At 52.6% G+C, this 27,529-nt stretch overlaps 1 protein-coding gene across 4 annotated transcripts in view; it reads left to right on the plus strand.

The window, feature by feature from the left end:
- ZBTB7C (zinc finger and BTB domain containing 7C) overlaps positions 1 to 27,529 on the plus strand; it is a 169,764-nt gene that overhangs the window by 89,360 nt on the left and 52,875 nt on the right. For 2 of the 4 annotated variants that reach the window (XM_074570395.1, XM_074570392.1), the window contains exon 3: positions 681 to 741. The exons of 1 other annotated variant lie outside the window; for it this stretch is intronic. The gene's annotated coding sequence lies outside the window, so the exon portion shown is untranslated. Of the gene's footprint in view, positions 1 to 512; positions 742 to 27,529 lie in introns of those variants that run through there. One more of the 4 variants, XM_074570398.1, reaches the window with a different exon arrangement.

Raw genomic sequence — 27,529 nt, forward strand, 5'->3', positions numbered from 1 at the left:
TGTTCAGAAACACCAGCCCGCTGTCTCCATCATTTGCAAGTGCAAAGTGAGGGCCAGGAGCTGCTGTAGAGCTTCATTTTTCCAAAGTTTTTCCCAAGCTAAGAGGGATGGAGGACTCGTATGGGCAGTTGGGTGGATGCTAGTCCTATGCCTTCCCCCTCTGCACCCCATCACCTGCGGGAAGTGGGTTCGTTGCGGGCACCACTGTGGGTACCACCAAGCTACCACTGCCAACCAAGTTACGTGTGTAGGAAGATGCAGGAAATCGATAATCCCAGAGGGACCAAGATGTAACATTTAGCTGGCGGGGTGGGATGGGTGAAGCAGCCAACGCTGCTTTGACGGGATCCGTTTCCGGACTGTTCATTTTCCAGCTGTCGCAGGAGGAGATGTGATACAGCGGGAGGATGGGTTGGGTTTGCACCTCCATGGCACGGTGTTGCTAGGTGATTTTGTGATACAGGCATGAGAGAAAGGTGACGAGCCGAGAAACGGCTGAACTCACTGTGGAAAACTGGGTGGTAGGAGAGCAGGAGCAGGCCTGGCTCAGTGGTTTCTCATCATCTGGCAGAAGGTTTCTCCAGACCTGGCTCTTCTTAACCAGAAGTTCAGCTCTGGATCTGATGAAGGATTTTGTCTTTTTTTTTTTTTTTTTTTTTTTTTTCTCCGTTGCTCCGTAGGAAATGGTCAGAGGAGCAAAGGGAGCGTCGCCGGAGATTTGAAACGAAAACGAGGGTACCGGTGAGTACGCATTTGGGTGTGCTGAGCTGGTGGCTTTGTGGAGAGAGCTGGTGGCTCCTCGCAAGCAGGACGAGAGTTGGGGAGTACGAAGCGACTGTCCTGATGTCTTTCTGGGGTCTTGGGGGTCTGATCCTGCCGTTCAGTTACTGAGGGAGAGGAGGTAGTTTGTAGCGTTGATGGATCAGCACAAATCAGCTTTACCACCACCATGATTCTCTGCTGTTGTCAACGACCGAACCGCTAATTGCTCCTTCTGTAAATCCGTAGAAGATGCTCTCATAAATATGTGTGTTCTCTGTGCTGCAGTGCTGGAAAGAGCAGGCGGCAGCTACGCCGGCAGCTGCACGGGAGAGCGCTGAGCAACAATATTTGTTAATGCGTGGAGTGCTTTTGGCTTTTGTTGTGCTTGGCCCCGTTGCAGACCCAGTCACGGGGCTGCGATCTGGGTGACATTTCAAGGTCCTCTCCAGACCTTTTTTCTGCAGCTGTCACGCAGGAGGCCGCGGCTTGGGTGTTTGCCTAGAGGTCTTGAATAGGAAGAAAGGAGCATCCTTTTTCTATCATCTAAGCTGGTTCGGATACGCCAGAGCCACATCCTGAGTTGATGTTGCTGAACCAAATCAACCTTGCATTGCGCCGGGTGGGAGGCCGGTCTTTTTACACCATCTTCTCATGAGCAACCGCCTGGTTTGTACTGGCCAAACTCTTAGCAGAACCGTGTGGTGAGTCCCCGCAGGTCCCCATCCATCAGGGACCGAATCCCCGCGTCTCCCCTGGTCCCCGCGCTGCACCTGGGTTACAGATGCTGAGGAGCAACTCAGTGCTGGGTTATCATGGAATGACAGAATGGTTTGGGTTGGAAGGGACGTTTGAAGGCCATCTAGTCCAATGCCCCTGCCATGAGCAGGGACATCTTCAACTAGATCAGGTTGCTCAGAGCCTCGTCCAAGCTGACCTTGGACACCTCCAGGGATGGGGCATCTCCCACCTCTCTGGGCAACCTGGGCCAGTGTCTCACCACCCTCAGCATAAAGCATGTCTTCCTTATACCTGTTCCTGGGTCTGTGCTGTAGCCTGGACCATGTGGATGTGCAGGAGCGGTGCTGGTGGTGGGTGGATCGTGGGGAGATGCAGATTTTAAGACTGACCTCAGCTCGGTATAGGTATGGAAAGAGGAGGAAGAAGGTGACACAGGCAGAGATGAGAAGGGGCTTCGGGAAGGACTTTTCTTCAGACATTTGGAGGCCCTTTATATTGAGTGAGGGTGTTTTTAGCCCATGTTACATCTGCTTTAGTTTGGGCATCCACCCTGGTATGAGCTAGAAGCTTGTCCTCTGGCTGCAAGAGGAGCTCAGGTGAGGGGACAGTGTGTCTGCAGGGTCACCTCCCAGCAAGGCGGGCTGAGACCTGGGCTTCCCCCCAGCACCCCTCCCGGCAGAAGAGCCTGGGAAGTAATGGTTTGTTCCCAGGGGTCATCGCTGACTCCAAAACAGGCGTTAATCAAGGCCCGGAGCGGAGACCGAGCTCCTCTCTGGCTCCCACACCTCCCACTCCCTCCCTGCCGCCTCTCTGCTATCAGCTAGAAAATAAACTCAGCCCGTCTTCCCAGGAGCGGCAACCCCCTGGCCTGTCAACAAGGCAGCCTGGAAGGCCACCAGCCGCAGAGCTAGCTGCGATCGCCAGCCCGGAGGTGTCGGACCGTGTCCCCCAGGGAACCCTCGCACCCATCCACTCCCAAAATTCAGCTGCCTTTCCCCTCCCGGCACCCCAGAGTCGGTGATACCCGTGGGGACCGGCGGGTATCTGAAGCACCGGGTATTTTATAATGCTGGTTTTCCTGATTTACGCCAGCAGGGGTTTGGTCCCTTGAGCTCTTAGAATCCTGGAGTGATTCTGCTTGTTAAACGTCCGTTTGCGCTGTCCTTAGCATTAAATAATTGGCTCCTCGGCATATTTGAGATGGGGGGTATCTCCTAATCCTGCGAACTCTCCATCAGGCTCCATTATCGTCTCTGCACGCCTGCGCCCGATGCCTCGTGTCGACTCTGCCGGGGGTTTACAAATAGATTTTGTTGCTCCTGTGGTTTCACTTCTTTTTCCTTTCTCTCTCTCTCTCAAAGGAGCCCTTTTGGACTCCTCACAATCTGTGCAGACGCTCCCCGTGGGCTGCGGCAGCATCTTTCTGTTGACTCGTGAGTGATGGGTCCCGTCCTTGCCCCGGCTCCGCTCCTGCCAGCGTGCGTCCCTCCCTCTACGAAGCAAAAACTCTCATTTGCCAGAAAGGAACAGAACCGTTATCTCAGTTGAAAGAATTTCCTTTTCCAACCTACAAACCGATAAAACCATCGCAGTGTTGGGGTTTCCTTATCGGCTCAGAGAATTTGTGGGACAGACAATAATGACCTGTCAGCTCCCCTCCGGCAGGCCAGCACTGCAGAGGCCAAAAAGCCCGGCTGTCTTGATGGTATTTTAATAAGGATGCTTAAGAAGGCTCCTAAAAACCCTCTTAAGCTGATGGGTAACGTGAGAGCTGAGACTTTCTCCTATTATTTTTGGTACCTGGTGGTGCCACCGCCGTGCCGACGAGGGGAGAGATGCTCAGCGTCTCTGGACGTCAGGCGCTTGCTCGTCTCCCCGGGTCTGCAGCACCCCGGAGGAGGCGGACGGGATGGGAGATCGTATCCCCGTGGATCGGATTTGCTTTTAGAGCTAATCCCGTCGGAATCAGGCAAAACCAGAGCCAGGGGCTGTGGTCGCACGCGTCCCCCTCTTTACAGGCCCTGGAGCTGCCGCCGGATGTTTTGCCAATGGCAGGAGAGACATATCTAGTTTTTGCTCGGGCAAAATCAGCTTCTTCCTTTTTATAGAAGGCTAAAAACTAGTCTTGCGGGTGAAACGTTGCGGTTATCGAGACTCCGATGTCTGTTTTCGGCTGACAGGCTGGGGTTGCAGGCAAACCAGGGCATCGCTCTGGGATAGGCAAAAAGGGAGTCGTCAAAAAAAGGACCCGTCTCCGTTACAAACTTCTCTCTGGATAGTCCGAACGTTCCTTTTTCGAATCGTCCTGGAGACACCTTTTGCTCCTGGGGTATAAGACGCGCAAGGAGAATTCAAGCAGCTTCAAGCCATTTCGGAGCTCTTCAGCCCTTACGTTGAGTTTTACCCCTGCATTTCAAGATCGCCCTTTAAAAAAAAAAAAGTAAAATCTTTCCTGGTTGTAACCTGTCAAGGGGAGATTGATAAGAGGAGATTAATACCCTAAAATAGCAGCACGGGTACTTCTGTAAAAACACGTCAGCGCCGTTGTCCAAAGGCCGAAACCAGTTAATTTTGTGTCGAAAGGTGTTTGCTTTTGCAGGGATAAGTTTTCACTTTACATCCTTGTTCTGGGCCCCGTATGTTATCGGGCAGGGGCCGCCTCTGAACTAGCGAGCTCACGGTATAAACGGGAAAAATAAAAAAAAAATTAAAAAAAAGGTGATTTATTGTGGAACAAGAGCTGCTAATTCTGGTTAACGCATGGAGGGGACCGATGCTGGGTGGTGTCAAGTCACCCACCAAAGTCCTACCTTCAGCAGGCCCGGTTCACTGAGACGTCTGCAGTTAAAAGCTCCGAATTTCACTTCTCCAGCCGATGTGACAGCGCTCCCCTGTAAGACAAAAACCCTCCACACGCACACGCGAAAAAATAGTTTCTGTAAAGAAAACGAATCTGGCTTCAACCGGCTCTCGCCTCCTGCCGCGGTTACCTCCAGGCCCCGGCTCGGCCCCGGGGTGAAATGAAAAGGGGAGTTAATGTAGCGGGGTCGTTTCTCACTGCGGAATTGGTCAGCCGTCTGCGGAGCCAATTTCTGCAGCTTTTCAGTGGCGTGGCAGACCCCTGGGTAATATTTGCCTGAATAGAGCCCTAAGTGTTTAAGCCGTCTCGCTAGGAATGGCCGTTTTATCCTCTGCAGCGGAGATTTCAACCCGTCAGACGTGAAAGCGGGTCAAGACTCTCACGCCATTGTGTGCATTATAGCGAACAGAACAGAACACGCTTGATAAAAAGCGAGGACTTAAAAGAAACGCTTCTTTGGACCCGCAACTTTCAAGTCCCACAATGCATCAAAGACCCCCTCGGCTAGACTTTGAGAGGGGCGAAAGGCATTGCCTAATATTTGGAGGAAATGAATAATAAAGCGTCCCAAGTGCCTGGAAACTAATTTAGGAGTGCACATTGCACTGGATCGCCTCTGCTGGATTCGCTCCCCGGAAGAGTTGCTAACAAAAGATTTAATAAAATAAAAAAAAAATTTAAAAAAAAAAAAAAAATTACATCTGGAGACCAACTTTCCTGCCTTGAAATGCCCCCTTTTTTGTCACGCTTCCTGATAAGAGTTACTTAACGAGAAGATGAAATGCAGCCCGTGCTGCAAACGCCAGGTCTCAAATGAAGCTCGGGAGCCCGTAAGGTTTCCCACCGTTCCCCTTCCCACCGCAGCCTTTTGTTCCTTCGCCTTGAAAGCGCGGCTGGCGGGATGCTGGCGGGATGCTGAGGCACTACCTGCTCGGGGAGTTTAGTCGTGGCTTAGGGGGGAAAAGAAAAAAAAAAAAAGCCCACAACCAATTTATGCGGCCTTTGCTTTCGTTCCAGCAAAACCGCTTTTGGGCAGAGTGGGGACCTCTCTGTTGATGACCTCTTGCTCCTTGCAGCAGGAGCTGGGAGGCTGGTGCCGTGCTGAAGGTACCAGTTACGTTTTTTGGTGTCACCGGGGATGCTGAAGGTGCTGTTTGGACCTTGAGATGGTTCTTGCCATCACCTAGTTTCTTAGATGCAGCGGTTCCTCACGCGGTGGTCTCCACAGCCAACAAGGTTCCTGTGGGACTTGGGAGCTGCAGAGCTTCTGTGGGCTCAACTTCTGCCTTGTATCGTGAGATGCAGGGTCTGATCCGAGCGTGGCTGAGGGGAGGTCCACCCCGTCGGGACCACTGGGATTGGAGGGAGCAGGGGGGGGATTCACCGGAGGGGTGGTTTTCCCCTGAGAATCAAACCCTGGGGCATGCCAGACTTCTCCAAATCCCACAAAGGGATGGGAGATGAGGAGGGCTGGGCATCCAGAGGATGTTCGGGCAAGAAGGGTTCTGCTCTCCTCTTCGCCCTGCCCGTGTCCATCCCCATTGCCTGTGCTTGTCGCATCGAGCTCCGTGTTTACCAGCTGCCGAGAAGCAGTTAAATTCGAGCGCTTTCTTACCTGCTTCTCCCCCAGGCCACGATTAATTGAGGCCAGGAGGGCAGGCAGGAGTGCTCGGGCAATATTTACAAGAAGAAGGAGATGTTAACGGGTCACTGAGGCCGGAAAGGGATGGGGATGGAGATGATGGGCAGTGGGGAGGCTGTATATCCCGCCCCCACACCTCAGCCCTGGGGGTAATTAAAACCTCAGCTTTGCATCCAAATGACTCAAAACTGGCCTCCCCCCTCCCCATTAAACTCCTGGTGCTGGGCCTGTTTCAGTGGGACCTTCTGGAGTGGGAGGACGGCGGGGTATTGGGATGGGGGAGGATGACTTTGTTGCCGGTTGCTGAAGGATGGAGGATGGAGAGTTTTTAAGAAAACGATGTTTTCCCTCATCAGAGCTCAGCCCAGCAGCCCTGTTAGGCTGGGCCCAGTTATTGAGCATTTCTCCCCCGCGTCCTTCATCAACAGGGTGCGCTCAGCCGCTGGCTCAAGCTGCTGATGGTCACAGCCGCAAGGCCCAGTTAGGAGGTGAGGCACAAAAAGTGGCGTACAGGGGACGACACACCAGTTCCCAGCCTTTTTCCCTAATGCCGGAGAGCTGCTGGAGAGCCAGGCGGCGAAAGCAATCAGAAAAGAGGACAATTTCCCATGGAAATGGGATTTGGCAGCAGTGCAAGGGGAGGTTCATGCCCTGCCTTAATGATACGTCAGCGTCCGGGGACTTTTTAGTCTAGTGCTTGGGTTTTATGATCCGTATTACTTCTCTTTTAATTTTTATTGCTTCGCTTTAATTTTTGATACAGTGCTGGAAGCACCTCGGTGGGCAGAGACGGCTCCGCTCGCACTAACTGTCACCTTGTGGCTTGACCTACATTTAAGCGAGGGGCAGAGGGGAGCCGGACGCGGGCTCGCCAGCCCTTCAGGGTGGTGACACCCCTGCCTGCACCAGCCTCGGTACGGGCAGCCTTTGCCTTCCTGCCCACTGCTACGAGCTGAGCAGTTGGTCTTGCTGGTCTCCCGTGCCAATGCAGCGGTGCCAAGGACAGAAACATCTGGCTTGGTGACCCCCCTGGACAAGCTCTTAAAACTCGAGCTTGGTCAAGGAGCCACCCTGAAACGTGCGCACCGGCAGAGCCGGGAGGAAGAGCTTGGTCTGGGTCTTCTCTTGTGGTGAGGTGACACAAAACTGGTGGCTGTTGGGTTCGTGGTGCTGTTTGCTGCCAGCCCTGCGCTGGGCTGCGCTGCTCTCTCCTGGTCTTCAAGCAGAGCGTGGTAGGACATGATCTTTTGGTCTTTCCCTCTGTAGGACATCTCGTACAAGGGGTCTGTGCTCGATGCTTGGGTTTCTAGGACATCACTAAGCCAGGTAAGCAGGCAGGGATTGCTTCTGGCTGGCCCTGGTTTCTTCTTCCTAGAAGATCAGGTGATGTTTGCTTCTCTTCTGTGCGTGTCACCTTTGCTGTAGTCCTGTTTCTGGTTTGCTACCCATGGCGGAGAGAAATAAAATCTCCTCTAATGTCACCTTGATACGTAAAGGTAGTAAAATGTGGAAAACTATGAGGTTCTTCTGGGAAACTTTAACATCTCAGATGCACAGGGGGTCATCCACCCTCTCCTGAGCTGGAGCTCTAAAGCCCAGTCCCCGCAGGCCTGCTGGTGGCTCTTGTCTCAGAATAGCTCTGGATAAGATGTGCTGTCAGGGGAAGCAAAGGGAAGGGATTTATTTAGCTTGACTGGGAAGCTGGCACTTTCCAAGCTGTATGGTCATGGGGTGACTTCTGTTAAGGAGACACTTGGCGCTGGACTGGTTGGCACGTCGGTGTGAAGGGACACCTGCCCTGGGTGTCTCCTGGGGCTCAGGCCACACCAGCTGATAAGCCAGTGTCATTTAGGAGGGGTTTTGCTCCTTGCCGCTCTGCTCGGTGCTCAGGGACAGATCCAAACCCCACCGGTGTCACTTCACCGACTTCAGCTTGCCTCCGTCCTCCGAGAAAGATGTGACACAACCTACACGTAATGGCTTATTCCTGGTGACAAGTACACCTTCCCCGGTGACCTTTCACACCACCGAATGGAGGGAACGGGGTGCTGGTCCCCTCCCAGGCAGGCCGAGAGCAGGGCTGTCAGAGCCGGGGAGCTCTCTGTTAAGAGAAATCCTCCCCGCGGTACCCAAGGGACCCGAGTGCTGGTTCAAAAGGTTGCGAAGGACTGTCAGCTCCTGTTTGGGGCTGCCGCGCTGAAGGGAGATCCTGCCAAGAAGGTCATAGGCTGCAAGGAGCTGAATTTGAAGCGGTTGTGGTTTGAAATGATCTCCCAGGTTTGTCAGCTCCGTGAGAATTTAACGCGCATTAAGGGCAGCCAGGAGCCTGGGATGCCTCGGGTTGGGCAACCAGCCAGCCAAGGATGGGTGTCCTTGCAGGTGACCCGGCTGGACCCCGTGCTTTCTCCAGCCAGGCAGCGCTCCAGTTTATTTGCAGCAAGGGAGAAAGCGCATGGGCCGCAGGAAAAGAAGGAAGAAGGACATCAGCCTCAGCGTTGAGTTTGCCATGGTGTGTGCTGAGATCCCGCTGATGGCGGCAGGGTGGGAGGGATCCATCCCTCCCTCCTTCCATCCATCCATCTATCTACTCAGATAGTTCCCAGACCGTGGATATCCTTCCCTATGCGTGTGGGTACGTCCCTTTCCCCTCTTCTCGACAGATGTGACGTTTGCTCACGTCAATGGTAGAGCCTCCGTGGCCTTCCACGGCGCAGGGTGAAGCTTCCCGTGCTTGTCTTCCTTCGGCATTTCATTTAATACGTAACCAGCTCATGAGTACTGTTGCTCCAGGTTTCTTCCTCAAAACCCTTTGTAAAGAAAATTAAACTACCAACAGCAGCAGAGCCTGGCAAAAAAAAAAAAGGGGGAACGTTTCCTGGTATGGAAAAATAGCCCCAACCAGCCAAAAGCCCAGTTTATTCTGGTGGAGCAGAGACAATCCGACAACCTCCCTTTTGTTTTGCGGTTCGTAGGTATTGTCATATTCACGCCTGAAATCCTTTGCGGGAAATTGGGCATCATTTCTTCCCTTTTTGCCCAGGGAGCTGGTAGGTTTGAAGTGGCTTCATCCTGTCTGGTTCTGCGAGAACCGATTGCCGCGGAACGGGTAGCATCGGTGGGTTGGGAACCGCAGCCTGCATTTTATCTCCTACCAGGAGTCCCATCCGTCAGTGGGAGCTGAACAGTTCCCCTCCGCTAACAAAATTATTTATTTTGACCTGTCATTAAGGATATTCATGCAGCAGGGTGAAAGGTGGGAATGATCTATGCTGTGTGAGTTTTGCAAGCCCATTTTGTATTTGTCTCGGTGGTAGAGGAGCGGTAAAGAGCTCTGTGCCCGCGCCTGTTATGATGAGTGAGTTTTGGAAGAGGTTTTCTGTCTGATAGTCCATCTAAAACTGTGGGGAAATGCCATTCTGAAAGCTGTTAAAACACAATTGCTCGCTGATTTACACAGTCAAGGAGTGCCTCTTTAGTAGGAGATGTATGCCGAATAAAAGCAGTTCAAGTGGTGCTTTTAATAAATAGATAATGGAATGGCATTTTATCTTCTGCTTTAATCCGTTATGTTAGCGAAAGGTAGCGTATCCCTCTGATAGAATTTGAGATGGCAGGAACCGAAAGTCGAACCGCTTGCTTTCTATCTCTCTGAAGCCAAATCGCACACTGGTGAAGGGCAGTGGCTTCGCGGCGCTTGCGAACTGGGATTTTTTTTTGCCGTTGAGCAACGACGGATGGGTTTAGTTGGGTCTCACCGGGCTGGCGTGAAGGGCACTGATCACAGAATCGTAAAATATCCCAAGTTGGAAGGGACCCATAAAGATCATTGAGTCCAACTCCCTGCTCCTCACAGGACTACCTAAAACTAAATCATACAACCACGAGATTCATCCAGGCTTGCTGCCTTGACCATTTCCCTGGGGAGACTGTTCCAGTGACTGACCACCCTCTGAGTGAAGAACCTTTTCCTAATGTCCAGTCTGAGCTTAGAATCATAGAATCGTAGAATGGTTTAGGTTGGAAGGGACCTTCAAGGTCATCTAGTTCCAACCCCCTGCCCTGGGCAGGGACACCTCCCACCACACCAGGTTGCTCCAAGCCCCGGCCAACCTGGCCTTGAACCCCTCCAGGGATGGGGCAGCCACAGCTTCTCTGGGCAACCTGGGCCAGGGGCTCACCACCCTCATAGCGAAAAATTTCCTCCTAAGATCTCATGGAAATCTACCCTCTAAAATTTCCCCTGATGCAGCTTTGTTCCGTGATGGCTTGGCTTTGGCCATGGGACTGTCACCTTTCTGGGTGGCAACGCTCATGCTTCACATCCCCAGTGCCATGTGGGGTCCCCTCCTGCCCCAGGCTCCCTGTGGATTTGGGTGGGAAGGGTGTGGAGCCAACAGGGAAGGAGGTGACCCCACGTGAAGCTCCTTGCCAAGCCCTTGGGCTTCCCTGGAGGCTCCAGGTCGCTGGGGCTGAGTACTGTGGAGCTCAACGAGCAGTTGGCCGCCGCGTTAGGAAAGAAACAGGACACTTCGGAAGGCAGGAAAAAGGTCATTTATCCTGTTGCTGCTCATCCTTGCTAATTCATTGTTTCCGTCGAAAACCCAGCACTTTGCTGCATTATGAATGAACCTAGTGTTTGTGCCTCCAAAAACAACTTGGTCCAGTGAAAAATAAGAGCTGCTTTCACCTCCCGTCTGGTCTGCAGTGCTTTTTTCCCTCTTGTTTTCTTCTGCTCGCATCCATCCTGCCTGGCTGGTAGTCCAGATTGTCCCTATGGAGCAGGGCTGGAGCCCGGGAGCTGGAATCGTACAATCATCGAACGGTTTGGGTTGGAAAGGACCTTTAAAGGCCAACTAGTCCAACCCCCTTGCCACGAGCAGGGACATCTTCAACTAGACCAGGTTGCTCAGAGCCCCGTCCAACCTGACCTTGAATATTCGCAGGGATGGGGCATCTCCCACCTCTCTGGGCAACCTGGGCCAGTGTCTCAACATCCCCATTCTAAAAAACTTCAGCCTGACGGTTGCTCGGTGAGCGCAGAGGACCCCTCCACCGGTAAGGTTTGCTGTGCTGGGACCACAGAGGCTCTCACAAGCCAAAAGGGGGTGGGAAAGAGGTTTGGAGAAGGGAAAGTGACTGACTTTCATGGCGAGGGGTCGTCAAGGAGGAGGAAGGGTGGGTGGGGAGATCCAGATAGACCTGGGAGGCTTTTGGTGGGGGGCCGGGGGGCTGGAGGGTGACCTGGTCGCCAGGAGGGGACCGAGAGGTTGCCCAGCTGGGGTATCTTTGGTGAGTAAACCCTCTTCCAGCGATGGCCCGGGTGTAAAAGGGCAGATGGAGCGGAGGAGCGGTCCCTGCTGTGTGGTAGCTCGTCTCCTAATGCGGTTTAACAGCTGGGATTGAGGAGAGCTGGCACCACATCAATAGCGAGCTCTCCGAGGACCATCTGTGAGCGAAGGGCAATGGGAACAATTACCAGCCAGAGGAAAAAATCACCGAGAGGCTGGAAAAAGCTTGACGGGGGGGTTGGGGGATGGGGGGGGGAAGGCATATAGCCAAGCAGAGGCAGAGAAAAGGGGAGCTGTAAGCTAATGAGCGGCCAGAGAAAGTCCACTGGATGTTTCTGATCTCCTGATCTCATCACGCGAGGTCTGTTTAAGGAAGCAGCCGTTCCCATGAGAAAATCCTCTCCCGTCGGGTTGGGTGCGCAAACCTCGCAGGATGCCTCCAAAGCCGGGAGCTGAACGTTCGAATGAGGCTCGGGTGTTGTTTGGGAACGGCAAAGAAAACAAGAGCTGGAAAGGAGCAGGCAGACGTGAGGTTTGGAAGAGGGATTAGACCTCCTTATTCAGGGTTTAAAACAACCTGGAGCCGGTTGGGGGTTGAGAGAGCACCTTCCTGGAGGCACAGCTGGGGTTTGGTGCATCAGCCTCTTGGTGTCGGGCCGTTTAGGGCAATTGGTGGACCCTGGATTTGACCTAAAGCCTTAATGCCAGGTTTCTTGGGCTCTTCAGATCATTGCTGGCCTTGTCCGCGAAGCTTCGCTCCCTCCCGGGAATCCTGCCAGCGGGGAGAGCGGCTTTGAAGCTCTTCCCAGGGTAGGGAAGAAACCAAGGAAAGAGCAGATATTTCCTAAGAGTAATCTGGCTGGTCCAGTTGGTACTCCCAAAAAGGCTGGTGAGGTGGCACGGCACCGAGGAAGGCTGTAAAAGAGGGAAGCGGAGTAATCAAAGTAGAAGGTGATTAAAATCCAAGTTAAAACAGCAGCAAGGATGGTCTCGAGGGAGGGAGAGAGTCTGGCAGGGTTCCACAGGGGAGGGTTAGCAAAGGGAGGCTGGAAATTAAACCAGGGCAAATAACGAAGGTCAAAGCGTATCTCCGAGGCTTTGGGAACCAGGAGTAACGCTAACTCCGAGCTGCCGCGGCTGCGACTCCGGGGAAGGAGGATGGGAGGGAAACGCCGATTTGGTAGATGGGTAAAAATAAATTGGCGCCTAAACCCGTGACGTTTGTTTGCCCGGCCCGAAGGTGAGAGCTGCGGTTGAGCCTGGTTGGGCTGATGTTTGCAAGGTTTGCGGAGGTTTTGCAGTTTGTTTAAGCCAGCCTTCCTTTTGGATTTCCCTTCTCCATAATATCTCCCAGAGAAATGAAAGGTGGACTGAAGGATGAGCCGGTGCTGCTTTTCTGACCTCTCCGGTAGCCTTTGGGTGCCTCTTTTCTCCGACAGCCCTGGAGTGCTGGGGAGGGAGAGGGCATCTGAAAGGGATTAGGGAGCAGAGCGGAGACGGACCAACTGGGTCATCTTATCCCAGATATCTCCAGTACGTCAATGGCACCCCAACCCTGGCCTGGTTTGGGCTGTTGTCCTCCCGGGGCTCTTGCCAAGCGCCTCCTTTCCTGGAGGGGGTCAGGAATCCCATTCCCGACCCCCCGCCTCCATCCCCTGCCTGCATCCCGCCCAGCTGCAGAACAAAGTCCTCCCTGTTAATGAAGCTCGTTAGGCTAACATGGGGGAGTGGATGTGCAGGGACGTCTCTCCTTCCCTCCTCCTGACCGACCATTTTAGCCATCGCTGCTCTGTCCTTCAGCCGGGACAATGCTTTCTCCATAACTCAGAGCGAGGAGGTGTCACGGTGAGGTGTGAGGCCACCACGCCGTCCCCACCACGAGCAGGAGCGGGTGCTGCTGGGGTTCAGAAGCAGGCAAGGGAAGATGCTGTCACAGCTTTCAGGTCCCCCTCTTCTGCTGAGCTTTCTAGTGGGTTTTCGCTGCACCCGCAAACTTTCTAGCTCGAGCAGCCTCCAGCAGTAGGTTGTGCAGGTGCGACTTGGTGTTTGAATGGGTCAGACTTTGTGTTGTGATGGCTCGGAAGCACCCTCACACCCAGATGGGGGGCAGCTCTGGTCCATGCAGGTCTGCTATGGGATCAGAGCCCCACTGCCCTTCCCCGGGAACCCACCACGGCCAGGACCACCGCCTTAACCTGGACCAGATGATGTCTGGGTGTAGGGTGTACGTCTCAACTAACCTGGCCAAGCCACCCCACCGCCAATGCGGTGGGTGGAAGGACGGAGCTGCCATCTCTTCCACGTCAAGTTGAGCATGACCCAAGTGGAGAAGCCCTTAGCAAGTCCGAGTGCTGCAAAACAGCTTTTCATGATCACGCTCCCCAAAGCGACTTCTGCTCATTTACAGTGTCTTGACCTAAAGACCTGTCCCGGCAGGAGAAGATCAGGTGGAAATCATGGTGCTCCCCTGCTTCTTTAAAGCTCCTGATTGCCTTTTTGTTTCTTTGCTGACTTTCTCTGTTCTCCGTTTCTCTTGATGGGGGAGTTTTTTAAATAAGTAGGTTTGGGAACGGCAAGGCCGTGGAGATAAGAGCCGTCTCCTGCGTGCAGAGATTCATTACCTGTTCCCATCGAAGCCAGGAGAGAAGTGCGGCTGCTTGTCTTTTTGTTAATAAAAATACGGCACTGGGAATTTTTTCAAATCAAATTAAAGCACAGAAGGACTGGAGAAGGTGTGGGGGCTACGCACGCCAGCTTTTGCTGGAGCAAAAAGGGCTCATTAAAATACAAATTATTTAGGAGAACAAACTGCAATGCCATTACACAAAGTGTCACCGACTCATTTTCATTTCACCGAGTCCAGCCTGGGGTTTGGCTGCACATGATAAATGAGTCCGTCCTCCTCCTCCTCCTCCTTTTTTTTTTTTAATATGGGGAGCGGGGGGGAGGGAAATGTGCAATTACAATTTCGACCTGTTGAAAAAATCAGGTCCCGCCGGAGCAGTCAGAGCCAAATCTTTTCGTGAGCGCTTGGGGGGGACACGGGGGGCCGCGCAGCCGTGGTGGGGTGGGAACCCCATGGGGACGTATCCTGCCTCTCTTGGGTGGGTGATCTGATTCCGCAGCAGCGCCCGGGTCGTAAATGGGAACTCCTGGGTCTCACCCATCTGCTCAAAAGCGGGCGAGCGCTCAGGGTGCCTTGATGATGAACTGGGGAGGGTGCTGCGACGGGGTGCCCGGACCAACCCTGCCACAGCCCCTGCTTACGCAGCAGCACCTGGTGGCGGTGCCAACCTGCCCGATGCGCCGGCTGAGGGAGAGTTTTAAGACAAGAAGCTTTCGTCCGCTTTTATTTAATTTATTTTTTTTTTTCCTCCCTCTCTTCTAAATGCCCTGGCTGCGCTGTCTTGGGCTCTGCTGGAGCAGGGGGGGATGTTCTGCCTCGTCAAGCGTTAATTGCAGCAGAGGAAAAACACGCTGGCCGAGCTGGGAGCTGGGGCGAGGAGGAAGGTGGGAGTGGAGGTAATATCTTTCTTGGAGGGATGGAGTGCTTGCGGTTGTGTTACGCTCCTCGCCGCGGCTGCAGAGCCGGGGAGGAAGAGGTGGTGGGAGGCAGGCAAGGCAGCGGGGCAGGCCGCCCCCGGCAGGGCTCTCACGCAGCCAGGACTCGGTGCGAAGCAGGGATATTTGAAGACATGCTCAGGAGCAATGTCACGGTGATCCTGTCCCCCCTTTAGTGCGGGGACATGGGAGCAAAATGCTTGAGGGCAACCGTAGGGATTTGGGTGCTGCTGGTTTTAGAGTCATAGAATCATAGAATGGTTCGGCTTGGAAGGGACCTTAAAGATCATCCAGTTCCAACCCCCTGCCCTGGGCAGGGACATCTCCCACCAGCCCAGGTTGCTCCAAGCCCCGGCCAACCTGGCCTTGAACTCCTCCAGGGATGGGGCAGCCACAGCTTCTCTGGGCCACCTGGGCCAGGGGCTCACCACCCTCATAGTTTTGGTGCATCCTTTCCGATAAACCCAGCTGAATAGAAGAGGCAACCAACCAAAATCGGCGGCTCTTTGGGGAGATGGAGTCTTCTCTCCTCTGGCTGGCAGCTTGGGTGATGGGAGCCACAACGGGGAAGACGATTCTGGGTTCAAGGACTGCGGCTGGTACCCGCTGCATCTTCCCGCTGGCGTTCACCCCAGATTGGGTTTTTTGGGTGAAATTTTTACCTTGCATCTGGGCAGCCCGAGAAGGTGGCTGCAGCTTCCTCGAAGGAGGCTCCGCCATCGGTATGATCACCTCACCAAAACCGCATGTGGTGGACTTCGGTGATTTTAAGCCAAACTGGATTATTTTGGTTTTGGGGGTTTTTTTTTGCCCAAGTTTGAAACATTTTGTAATGTCTTGCGTTAGATAAGACTTTGATTTAACGCCTTATCTCTTGAATTCACCTTCAGCAATAACCATGCATTTGAATCCTCTGCTCAGGTGTTGATGGATGGGGCCTGTTTGGGTGAAACATCTGGGATTTGAATTGTTGACCCTTTTCTGTCCCTGAAGCAAGAGCAGTCGGAGGAGCCCTTGAGGAACGTTGTGAGCAGCAAGTTCTCCAGTCACTGGTTAGTGGCAAAGTCAAGTGGAAACCTGTGACCAAGGGAGTGGGGTGCCTTTAGCCAGAGTTCGTCTCCAGCTCCCACGGTGAACTCTGGAGGTTTAGGACACGTGCAGGGGGTAGGAAGCCCTCTGCAAATCCTGGTGGATGGAAAAAAGATGGCTAAATTCTTCCTTGAGGGGATTTCGAGAGGACAAAAAGACGTGCATCTGGAGCTGAGTAAACCTTTGGGCTTGGCTCAGGCTGGCGTTGGGCAGCAAAGCTCCCAGGTCACTCTTCAGGGACATGCATGGAGCGTTGGTTTTTCCCAAAGGGCAGCTAAGTCTCAGGGAGAAGAAAGGCCAGATGGAAGTATTCCTGTTACAAAAAAAGCTGGATCAAGCTTTAATTGATTTCCTCAGGGTCACAAAGGTCCGTGTCAGAATTAAGCCCCGTGAGGGGCACAGAAAGAGCTGGTTTGGGTCGTGCGTCCTCTCCTAGGCAATGCCCAAGCCCTGATGCTGTAAAATCCTGCAGTACGGAGTCACTCATCCCGACCCCCCCTCATCCCAGGCTCTGTTTTATCTCCTGATACCCACTCCAAGGATTTTTCCTTGGAGACGTTGAGGTGTGCGTAACAACTAACCTTCTGCCAGCCTGCGGGGCCAGGTGTCCACGTCTCTCTGCGGGGCCATGGTCCCCACCACCACCTGCCACGGCGTCACCTCCCGGTCGCTGCATGGGTTCTGAGCATCCCGTCTCTGTTTTTTCACTGACTGTGCCCTTCTTCTCATCCTCCGAGGCGGAGTGATGACCCCAGCCAGATGCTTGGCTGCCATCGTCTCCGCTCAGATGGCTTGGCCTCCCCTGTTTGCGTAGCACGTAGCTGATTTATCAGCAGCGACGTTATATTTGCTTCCAGATAAGAAAACGCTCAATACCGGGGCTGGGATTGAGCCTTGTAAAATCCCCCCTGGAAACAGCCCGATTCCCCTCTGACAGCTATTTGTTGTGATTAGCTCCGAATCCCCTCCACGTGGGCTTTGTTCTTACGATACCGCGCTCATTTTTTAATCAGCACGTCACGTCACAGTAAATCAAAACGCCGTACAAAACCCTACGTATATTATCTCCAGGCAATTATCTTTATTAACCAAACTTGTAATCTCCTCGAAGAACAGAATCCGCCTTGTTTGATGTGATGCGTTTGCTGCAGAACCTCTCTGACGAGCGTTAAGTGCATTCACGTCCTTTATTTCCTCTTCTGGTTGACTCTCGGGAGGGTTCCCATTATTTTACCGGTGATGGATGGCAGACAAGCCAACCTGTTCATCAGGCCATCCCGCTTGCCCCTTTTGCAGATCGGTGCAGCATTTGCATGCTTCCAGCCGTCTGGATCTTCCCCGGTATTCCAAGATTTATTAAAAATTAACATCAGCGGGCCGGAGAGCTTCTCAGCCAGCTGTTGGAGGGCTCTTGGGAGCAAGTTATCCAGGCCTGCTGATTTAAAATTGTTTATCGCTAGTAGATGCTGTTTAACAACCTCCTTGGTTACTAATGGACTGGAAAGTGCTTCATCCTCCTCATGTGATACAAGCGTCTCATCCTGCTTCTTTCCAAACGCGGAGCAGAAATATTGATGGAACGCTTCTGCCGTTTCTGCGTCATTACTTTTCTCCCCGTCTGAGCCTGCGCTACTGATTTATACGAAGGCTTGATAATATTTCCAGGATTATCCGCCGTCCCTTTCCATATGCAGCTGAACGTCTCGTTAGCTTTGCGGCTGCGGCTGCGCGCAGAGCGGAGGTCTCCACCGTGCTGCCGCCCTTGCTGAGAGGTCCCTTCCTTGCTTTGACACAGTTTAGGACCCTGGAAGGTGCCTGAGGAGCAGAAATTCCTCTCCCTGCCCTGCGTCGCTTTGCATTTATGAGGGAGGAGTTATTAATTTGCTGTGCTGTTGCCCATCTATTTGGGTCGCCGAGCAGTTGAGCCACCTCCAAGAGCTCCAAAACCTTCAGACCCACCAGCCCTTCTGCGAAGGATGAGATTTGCCTCCAAAACCTTCCGATTTTTTTAAGTCATTGCATTCTGTATCTTAATACTTCTTTTTAACCACTCCCCTCTGCATGTTGCCATGCTAATTTTCATAGAATCATAGAATGGTTCGGGTTGAAAGGGACCTTAAAGATCATCTAGTTCCAACCCCAAATTTTAGGTTAGTCATCCATGGATGTACAAGGCCTTGTCTCTCCTTAGCAGTTTGTGACTGCTTGCTCTCTCCCCTGACCTAGAAGAGAGATGCTATTTCTTTCTCCCATCTTACCTTTGCCCTTTTCTTTCCACCCGTTTGCCCAGCTCCCTCCTGCTCCGTGTTTCTGGAATAATAAATCCCAGGGCTTGGGGCAGAAAGGGCAAATGCGCTTGCTGCTGGGGCAGAGCTCTTCCAGGGCCTTCTCCTGCAGGTAGCAGAGCCCTGGCACTGGTGTTACCAGTACGGGTGAGATGGGGGTGATGGGTGCCCTATCCACAACCCATGTTCACCAGTTCCCCTCCATTAGCCATTTTGCTCTCACCTTCAAGCAGCTCTGAGATGAGGACAACATGAGTTTCCCATGCGCAGGTTGCGCGGTGGCCAAGCCAGAAGTAGAGTTTTTCGGCTGCGATGCTCATAGAATCACAGAATGGTTTGGGTTGGAAGGGACCTTAAAGACCATCTAGTTCCAACCCCCTGCCCTGGGCAGGGACACCTCCCACCAGCCCAGGTTGCTCCAAGCCCCGTCCAACCTGGCCTTGAACCCCTCCAGGGATGGGGCAGCCCCAGCTTCTCTGGGCAACCTGGGCCAGGGGCTCACCACCCTCACACCAAAGAATTTCTTCCTCAGATCTCATCTAAATCTCCTCTCTTTCAGTTTAAAACTGTTACCCACCATCCTAAAGAGGTTTTCATATAAATACCTGTTCTCCCACCATGTGTCCAATCTCATGCTCTTCAAAGGACAATCCAGTTACACGTGGTGGGCTCGAGCTAGGAGATGGGAAGATCGTGTTTTGTGTTTGGTGGGGGTTTTTTTGACTGGTTCTGCTGTATTTTGCCTTTTTTTTTGTGTTGGAGTGGAGAAAAATGGGGTCTGGTGGTGAATTCTGGGGGTACGTAGGGCGGGCATGGATAGCAGGCATGTTTTGTTGCCCCACGTTGTCCTCATGGCAGGCTCCAGCCCCTTTCAGGCTGGGAGGAGGTGGGCAGGTGGCCTCTTTCTCTCTCCTCCTTAGGTGAAGATGGGTCATGCCTCAACCCACCTATCCATGGCTTTTCTTGGAGCAATCTCCATCCCTGGTCCAGCTCTCTGTTGCCGGTGAACATAGCAGTGAGATGCTATGGGAGATGCTCACAACGCTCATCCTTGCTCCTGGGTTCGTAGCCTCCAAGTCCCAACTTTGGGAAGGGAGCCAAACTGTTTGCTTTAGCTGAGGAGAAAAAAGCTCGGTGTGAGGAGATGCTCAGAAGCTAGAGCTAGGCACACGCAAGCACAACAAAGAAAAGGAAAAAGATGCAGATTTTTTAGTACGGTGGCTAATAAATTGCTAAGGAACGCTTGCCAAGGAGCAGGGAAGAGCCCCCTTGGTTTGAAATCTTTCAGCCAAGATTACCTCTGCTTCTAAATGCTGGAGGGCAGGCAGGAATTAGGGCCTCGCTGCAGAAATTACAGGGTGAAGTATTTTATTTTGTACGAAGCTGGAGGGCATAATACGTGATCGTAATGGTCCCTCTTGCTTGAAAATTCCGGTATGAAATGAACCTGTGTTTTGTAGCCTAAATTTCCGATGGAGTGCGGTCGGGTATCCATGCATAGAGTTAGCAGGGATGTTAAAATCTCGAACGATGGAGCGAATATCGGGAGGAACAGGCAAAGGCGGAAAAATGTTCTGCTGTAAAGTTTGGGACAGGGAGGGGTGAGGGTGCTTGGGGAGTGAAGATGCGAGCTGTGAAGGAAAACGCTCGTGCACCCGCTAAAGGGGGATTGATCGGTTGTGTTCAATATTGTGCTTAGCTCCGGTCCTCCCTCCCCGGCGCGGCGTGAAAGCAGAGGAAATAAAAGCTCGGCTTTTGCTAGGGAAAAGAATGACCCACCGTGTCAATTTTTTTTTTTTTTTTTTTTTCTGCGGGAGGAACGGCTGAATTCAATGTTTTCCTTTCTCGCTCCAGCCTGCTGCAACACTTTGCTGCGCGGCTGGGCAGGCCGGCGAGCAGATAATGAATCTGCCGAAATGTGGTTATTGATATAGCTGAGATCATTATACCTAAGGGTCTTGTGAGCTTTCCCCATCCAAAGGGGCATTTTTCAGAAGGTTGCGGTCATGACATAAACAGTCTCATTTCGCACGAAATCTCAGCTGGCGAAGTCCTCAGCCTGGGAGCATTTTTTAAATACGTTATCGGGGAGGTAAATCAGGTCGGCCACATATTTTACGTTTTTTTTTTTTTTTTTTTTCTTTTCGGCTAAGAGAAGTAAAATGGTTCATTTGCCTCTCGCTATTAATGTGATATCCTGCAAGGAGCTGTGGCCTGATCCACAGCTTTTGAAAGCAAATGAGATTGTTTCCTACCTACGTCGGGGAGCTTCTGCTAAATTTCTTATTCCCGGATACGGATAACTGTATGGATTGTACAAACGAAAGGAAGTGGTCCGGGCTGAGGGTTATCAACGCCCGGAGGCTGGCACGCTGGTTACGATGGGCAATTTACTTGGTCGTCCTTAGTCCATCCAAGGGCGGGATGGCGCGAGCAGACCCAGCGAGGAGTCGTGGCTCCTTTTGGGCGAGAGCAAAGCGAAAATAACCCGTCAAGAAATTACGAGGCAGGGGACGCATTTCAAAAGCCAAGCGTGGCAATTGCGCTGGGGCCGCAGACGGTGCAAAAGTGATGGCAGTGGAAGCCAGGCTGAAATCTGTAGCCATCCCTAGAGGTTGGGTCTTTGTGGATGCTCTCCACCGCCTTCCTTTCATCCCCCAGCAGATTGTATTTGTGCCACTTCGGGTTTTGTACCACCCATCTCAAGTTTGCTCTGGGGTGCTAGGAAGGTTTTTTGGCTGCAGGGGTGATGGAACATGTCAAATGGATGTTCAGAAGCCCCAGGTGGTCTGAACCTTCCTGGAGGTCTTCATCTCACCCAGCTTCGGCTTTGGATACCTCCAATAAAACTCTGCACCAACACATGGAGCTCTGCAAAGCAGCTCTTTGATCCCCATCTTGCCTTTTATTAATAACGTCCGTTTGTGTTTAGGATTCATCCTACGATCGTTTCTTTTTGGTAACCCTCGCCCGGTCCCAGCACTGCACAAACACAAGGTGAAGCGGATTCAAAAATCTTTCCCGGTAAAGACAAAGCGGGGGGACTGAAGCATTAAAACCAAGCGAGGTGACCTGGCTGCTGCCTTCGGGCATGTGTCATCTAACCAAGTAATCAAGCGATACATCAGGTGTTTATACGGGCATGGGTTCAAGGAGGAAGACGTGCGCGCGCTCCATTTGCAGCGCGTCCCCTGGGGAGCAGGAGCTGGTGTCGTTCCCTCCTCGCTGGTGGCTTCGGGGCCGAGACGAGGTTCCTGGCCCCTAGATCTTCAGCGCTGGGAATGGCCGTTGTCTCAGATGAGCTGGCTACGGCTGCGTTTTGGGAGGCGGAGGAGGGTTTAATGCGTTTCGCCTTACAGCACCTCTCTCATGCCATGCCACCAAGCCTTCCACGTCCTAATCTGTCGCCCTTGGAGATGATCTTTCTCTCCCTCCGAGCAAGAGACTGCACAGGCAGCATATCTGCCTGGCTTCATCTTCTTTCATTAGACTGAGAATAAGACCCAGTGGGGAAAGGTAAATGTTTTCCAAGGAAAATACAGGTTTAATTCAAAGTTTTGCCACGTTCTTGCTAACATGGGATCATTCTGATTCCCTTGTAGCACCGTGGAGCTGCAGGGGAGTGAGAAGGACTGGGAGCTGTGGATCAAGAAGGGGTGGGAGCTGTAGGGCCAGCTTCACCCAAAGGTGACTGCATTTCCAGAGGTGGTACCAGTCCCTGCTGGAGCAGATAGACTTGGGGAAGAGGTCAGGGTGCAGGTCTTCCTCTGAGAGCTTCCCAATGAAGCTATATGATGTGGCAAAATCCCATCGTAACGCTACACATACACCTGTGCACACCTAACCTTATGAAATTCAACAAGGGCAAGTGTAGGGTGCTGCACCTGGGCAGGAATAACCCCATGCACTGGTACAGGTTGGGGGCTGACCTGCTGGAGAACAGCTCTGTGGAAAGAGACCTGGGAGTCCTGGTGGACAACAGGGTGACCATGAGCCAGCAATGTGCCCTCATGGCCAAAAAGGCCAATGGCATCCTGGGCTCCACCAAGAAGAGTGTGGCCAGCAGGTGGAGGGAGGTCATCCTCCCCCTCTACTCTGCCTTGATGAGGCCACGCCTGGAGAACTGTGTCCAGTTCTGGGCTCCCTGGTTCAAGAGGGACAGGGAACTGCTGGAGAGGGTGCAGCAAAGGGCTACCAAGATGATGAGGGGACTGGAACACGTCTCTTGTGAAGAAAGGCTGAGGGATCTGGGTCTCTTCAGTCTGGAAAAAGGACAACTGAGGGGGGACCTTATCAACACTTATAAATGCTTATAGGGTCGGTGTCAGGAGGATGGGGCCAGGCTCTTTTCAGTGGTGCCCAGCGACAGGACAAGAGGTAACGGGCACAAACTTGAGCATAGGAAGTTCCACCTAAACATGAGGAGGAACTTCTTTCCTGTGACGGTGGCAGAGCCCTGGCACAGGCTGCTCAGAGAGGTGGTGGAGTCTCCTTCTCTGGAGACATTCAAAGCCTGCCTGGACGCATTCCTGTGCAACCTGCTCTGGGTGACCCTGCTCTGGCAGGGGGATTGGACTAGATGATCTCCAGAGGTCCCTTCCAACCCTGTGATTCTATGATATACAATATCATCTTGGCTGCATCCAGCCCTGTTCCTTGATAGAAATCAACCTCTGTATTCATTTCTCGAGGAAATCTCTGGGTAGCATAAATGACCCTATTCCCATTGAAGACACTGGAGCCTCGTTGAGTTCCACCAACCACATTAAGCAAAGCACTGGAGATCCCTCAGGATCGATCTGGATTATGACCATTATGGTTTCAAATGTGAAATCACTGGGACTCCAGCTAGATTGTTTTAGCAAAGCACTTAATTGGCATTGATTCGCTTTAGAGCTTTTTTTAATTTTTTTTTTCAGCTGGGAATATTAAGACACGTAGCCCGGGCCAGCGAATCTGCCCAGTCTGTGGCATGGGTTAACTGGTGATTCAGCCTCTCGCTGGAAACGGCTCATCATCTGCGGGGCTACTACCAAGGAAATCCCTTTCACGACTCACCCTCTCGCCCTTTCCCAATGTCCACCATTACTTTTTAAAGATGAGAAACCAGCAGCTCTTACTCAAACCATGAGCGTAGAGACCTTCTTAAACCAGACGGGTCGTTTCCCCATCCTCCTTCCTCCTGACCTGGTGGTACCCAGGCGACGAGGGTGTGCATCGAGGTTGTGGGCTCGCATCTCTTCCTCGTTTCCCCATCCTCCTTCTTCCTGACCTGGTGGTACCCAGGCGACGAGGGCGCGCATCGAGGTTGTGGGCTCGCATCTCTTCCTCCGTTTCCCCATCCTCCTTCCTCCTGACCTGGTGGTACCCAGGCGACGAGGGCGCGCATCAAGGTTGTGGGCTCACATCTCTTCCTCCGTTTCCCCATCCTCTTTCCTCCTGACCTGGTGGTACCCAGGTGACGAGGGTGTGCATCAAGGTTGTGGGCTCGCATCTCTTCCTCGTTTCCCCATCCTCCTTCCTCCTGACCTGGTGGTACCCAGGCGACGAGGGTGTGCGTCGAGGTTGTGGGCTCGCATCTCTTCCTCCGTTTCCCCATCCTCCTTCCTCCTGACCTGGTGGTACCCAGGTGACGAGGGCGCGCATCAAGGTTGTGGGCTCACATCTCTTCCTCCGTTTCCCCATCCTCTTTCCTCCTGACCTGGTGGTACCCAGGTGACGAGGGCGCGCATCGAGGTTGTGGGCTCGCATCTCTTCCTCGTTTCCCCATCCTCCTTCCTCCTGACCTGGTGGTACCCAGGCGACGAGGGTGTGCATCGAGGTTGTGGGCTCACATCTCTTCCTCTGTTTCCCCATCCTCCTTCCTCCTGACTTGGTGGTACCCAGGTGACGAGGGCGCGCATCGAGGTTGTGGGCTCGCATCTCTTCCTCGTTTCCCCATCCTCCTTCCTCCTGACCTGGTGGTACCCAGGTGACGAGGGTGTGCGTCAAGGTTGTGGGCTCGCATCTCTTCCTCCGTTTCCCCATCCTCCTTCCTCCTGACCTGGTGGTACCCAGGCGACGAGGGTGTGCATCGAGGTTGTGGGCTTGCATCTCTTCCTCTGTTTCCCCATCCTCCTTCCTCCTGACCTGGTGGTACCCAGGCGACGAGGGCGCGCATCGAGGTTGTGGGCTTGCATCTCTTCCTCTGTTTCCCCATCCTCCTTCCTCCTGACCTGGTGGTACCCAGGCGACGAGGGCGTGCATCAAGGTTGTGGGCTCGCATCTCTTCCTCCGTTTCCCCATCCTCTTTCCTCCTGACCTGGTGGTACCCAGGTGACGAGGGTGTGCGTCGAGGTTGTGGGCTCACATCTCTTCCTCCGTTTCCCCATCCTCCTTCCTCCTGACCTGGTGGTACCCAGGTGACGAGGGCGCGCATCGAGGTTGTGGGCTCGCATCTCTTCCTCGTTTCCCCATCCTCCTTCCTCCTGACCTGGTGGTACCCAGGTGACGAGGGCGCGCATCAAGGTTGTGGGCTCACATCTCTTCCTTCCACTTACTCTATATCACCTTGAAAATCAGGCCAACATTTGGAAGCACTTAGGCAAGGCTTAATTTTATTGCCTGGAGGGTGGTGTTGAAGTTAACGGGGATACGCACCACAGCAAACGGAAAGACGTGCGGGTGTGTGGGATAGCCACCTTGGAGGAAACCTCATCGGGCTTTTCCAAGTTTTCCATTTGTAAGCAGTTTCTTGTGAGATTCTGGGGGGAAACGTGGCTGGGTTTTATTTCTTCCCAAAATTTAAAAAGATCATCTTTTTTTTTTTTTTTTTTTTTTTTTTAACCACGGGTTTTGGCAATGAATTAGGGATGTTTGAGGAAGAAAATGCTTTTCCTTTGAAAAACGTGACTGGTGCAGCAAACCTCGTTGCGGAAGATATCTTCCTCTGGCTCTCAGAGAACTGGATTCACTGAGGTTGATTATTGGGCTCCAACTAGCCAAAGTTGGCCTTAAAAACTCAGCTCGAAAGGAAAAAAATGGTGAAATTTCACAAAACACTTGTGCCAGTTTATTCTTAAAAAAAAAAGAAAAAAAAGCTGTAGAGAGCAAAAGTGTGTCCAAATTAATTATGCCCATGAAAATCTTTAAATTTGATGATAATTTATTTTTCTGATTGAAGAGGCATCCTTTAAGTCCTCTTTCTTCTGGAAAGCTTTCAATTCAATACACCTTTAATTAGAGCTTTCCTGAGCTGGGATAAGCAATCATTACAACCTTTTCTATTATTTTTTTTTTTACTGGGTGTTTCCTGTTGTGCTCGTGTGATCCGAGGTGGGATCCACCACAACCCTTTCTGGTCTTCTTTCTCCTTGTTATTCTTATTTCACACCCTGTTAGAAGCAGTTCAGCCTCTCCTCCTTTATAGTCTGGGAGACCCGCTCATCCCTCTGTTAATGACAATCAAAAACCGGGAAGCAATTTCACGTGGGTAAATGGGAAATAATTTCCAGGGCTGAGCGGGGACCTATTGGTCTGCTGTGGTTTTGGACTGGAAAGTCATTGCTGAGATGTTTCCTTCGTCGCTGTTGCCTCCTTCCCCCTCAAGTATTCTTCTGTATGAAAACGTCGGGTTTGGCTTGCAGGATTTTGGGGGGCCATTTTTAAGCAAAGAATCGTTTAGGTTGGAAAAGACCCTTGAGATCTTCCAAGTCCAACCATCCAAACCATGGTGCTGGTCCCTCAGCACCACGTCTGCCCATCTTTTAAATACCTCCAGGGATGGTGACTCCACCACTGCCCTGGGCAGCTTGTTCCAATGCTTGACAACCCTTTTGGTGAAGAAATTTTTCCTAATATCCATCCTAAACCTCCCCTGGCGCAACTTGAGGCCGTTTCCTCTTGTCCCATCGCCTGTTCCTTGGGAGAAGAGCCCGACCCCCCCTGGCTACCCCCTCCTTTCAGGGAGCTGTAGAGAGCGAGAAGGTCTCCCCTCATCCTCCTCTTCTCCAGGCTGAACACCCCCAGCTCCCTCAGCCGCTCCTCACCAGACTTGTGCTCCAGACCCCTCACCAGCTCCGTTGCCCTTCTCTGGACACGCTCCAACACCTCAATGGTGCTGGGGACATTTCCATCCGCACTGATTAAAAGCCATCTTGGGAAGCAGCGCCATGAACAATGCGCTTCCGTAGAACGGGCTGGACGTAATTGTTTCGTCGTCGCATTGGCTTTGGCGGATTGATGGAAGCGAGCAATTTTGATGGGGAAAAAAAAAGCCGCGTGTGTGGGAAACGCAGAGTCGCTTGGTTTCGTGCTTGGGGTGCGGGCGGGTGGTTTGGATGGGTGCTCCCATCCCACGGGGGATGCAGGCTGTGGGAGTACCAGGAAAAGCAGTGGGTGGCAATTGGTGTTCCTCTCCGCGCTGGCTTGGCAGTCCCTGGATGCTGCCCAAGTTTTGCTTTACCCTTATCTAGGGCCAGACACATTGTTCGCGCCGACTTCATTTACTGATTTACCCAGACACTCCTTAGAAACCCGGTAGTCAGAGGAGTTGCAGATAGTGGTTTGGGTGTGGGGATGGAAGCAGCATTTTTATTTTTATTTTTCCTGACAGGCCAAGAAAGCATAAAATAAATGTTTCAAAAGTAACCGTGCTCTGAGCACGGAGCTCTTCCAAGCCGTGTCTGGGAGTGCCAGGTTGCCCCGGGCTATCTTACACTTGATTTTGCCTCGTGCTTCAGAAAGATTTTCCTTTGTATAAACAATTTTTGGTTGTGATTTGGGGTTGTTTTTTTTTAATGTGTTGCTTTAAAGGAGGACCAGCAGAAAGGCCTCCTAATGTGGAACTTGGTGTCCGGCTGCTCTCATCGGATTTATTATATTAACAAAAAAAAAATATCTGTATTTCCTTGTAATAATACCTGTGCCAGAAAGGAACTAACATTTTATTAAATGCAGTGTTTGACTGAATGCTCTGAGATGGGCCTGCTAAATTTGGGGCAGAACCTGGGGAATGAGCTGACCCTTGGTGCGCCCAACGAGGAGGAGAGGAGGGACCTGTTGTTTATCACTCAACGCGATGGCCGACCCTTTGGGGTCGCGCAGAAGCCGGGCTTAGCCAGGTTGGGCTACTCATGGCGACGGAGGTGGGGTGACTCCTCTCCCGGGGACGTCCTCATGGACGGGGACCACAGGAGGTGGGTGCGGGACGGGGTCGTTGGCCGCATGGGTGCAGCTGAGGTGGCCAGGAGGTGGCTTCCAAATCTAGGGGTGTGGGGGGGGGAGCTTTGAAGCCCAACGTTGGGCACTTGGGAAGGGTTTTCAA

This window comes from Larus michahellis, chromosome Z (genome assembly GCF_964199755.1).
Source record: "Larus michahellis chromosome Z, bLarMic1.1, whole genome shotgun sequence".
Taxonomy (NCBI): domain Eukaryota; kingdom Metazoa; phylum Chordata; class Aves; order Charadriiformes; family Laridae; genus Larus; species Larus michahellis.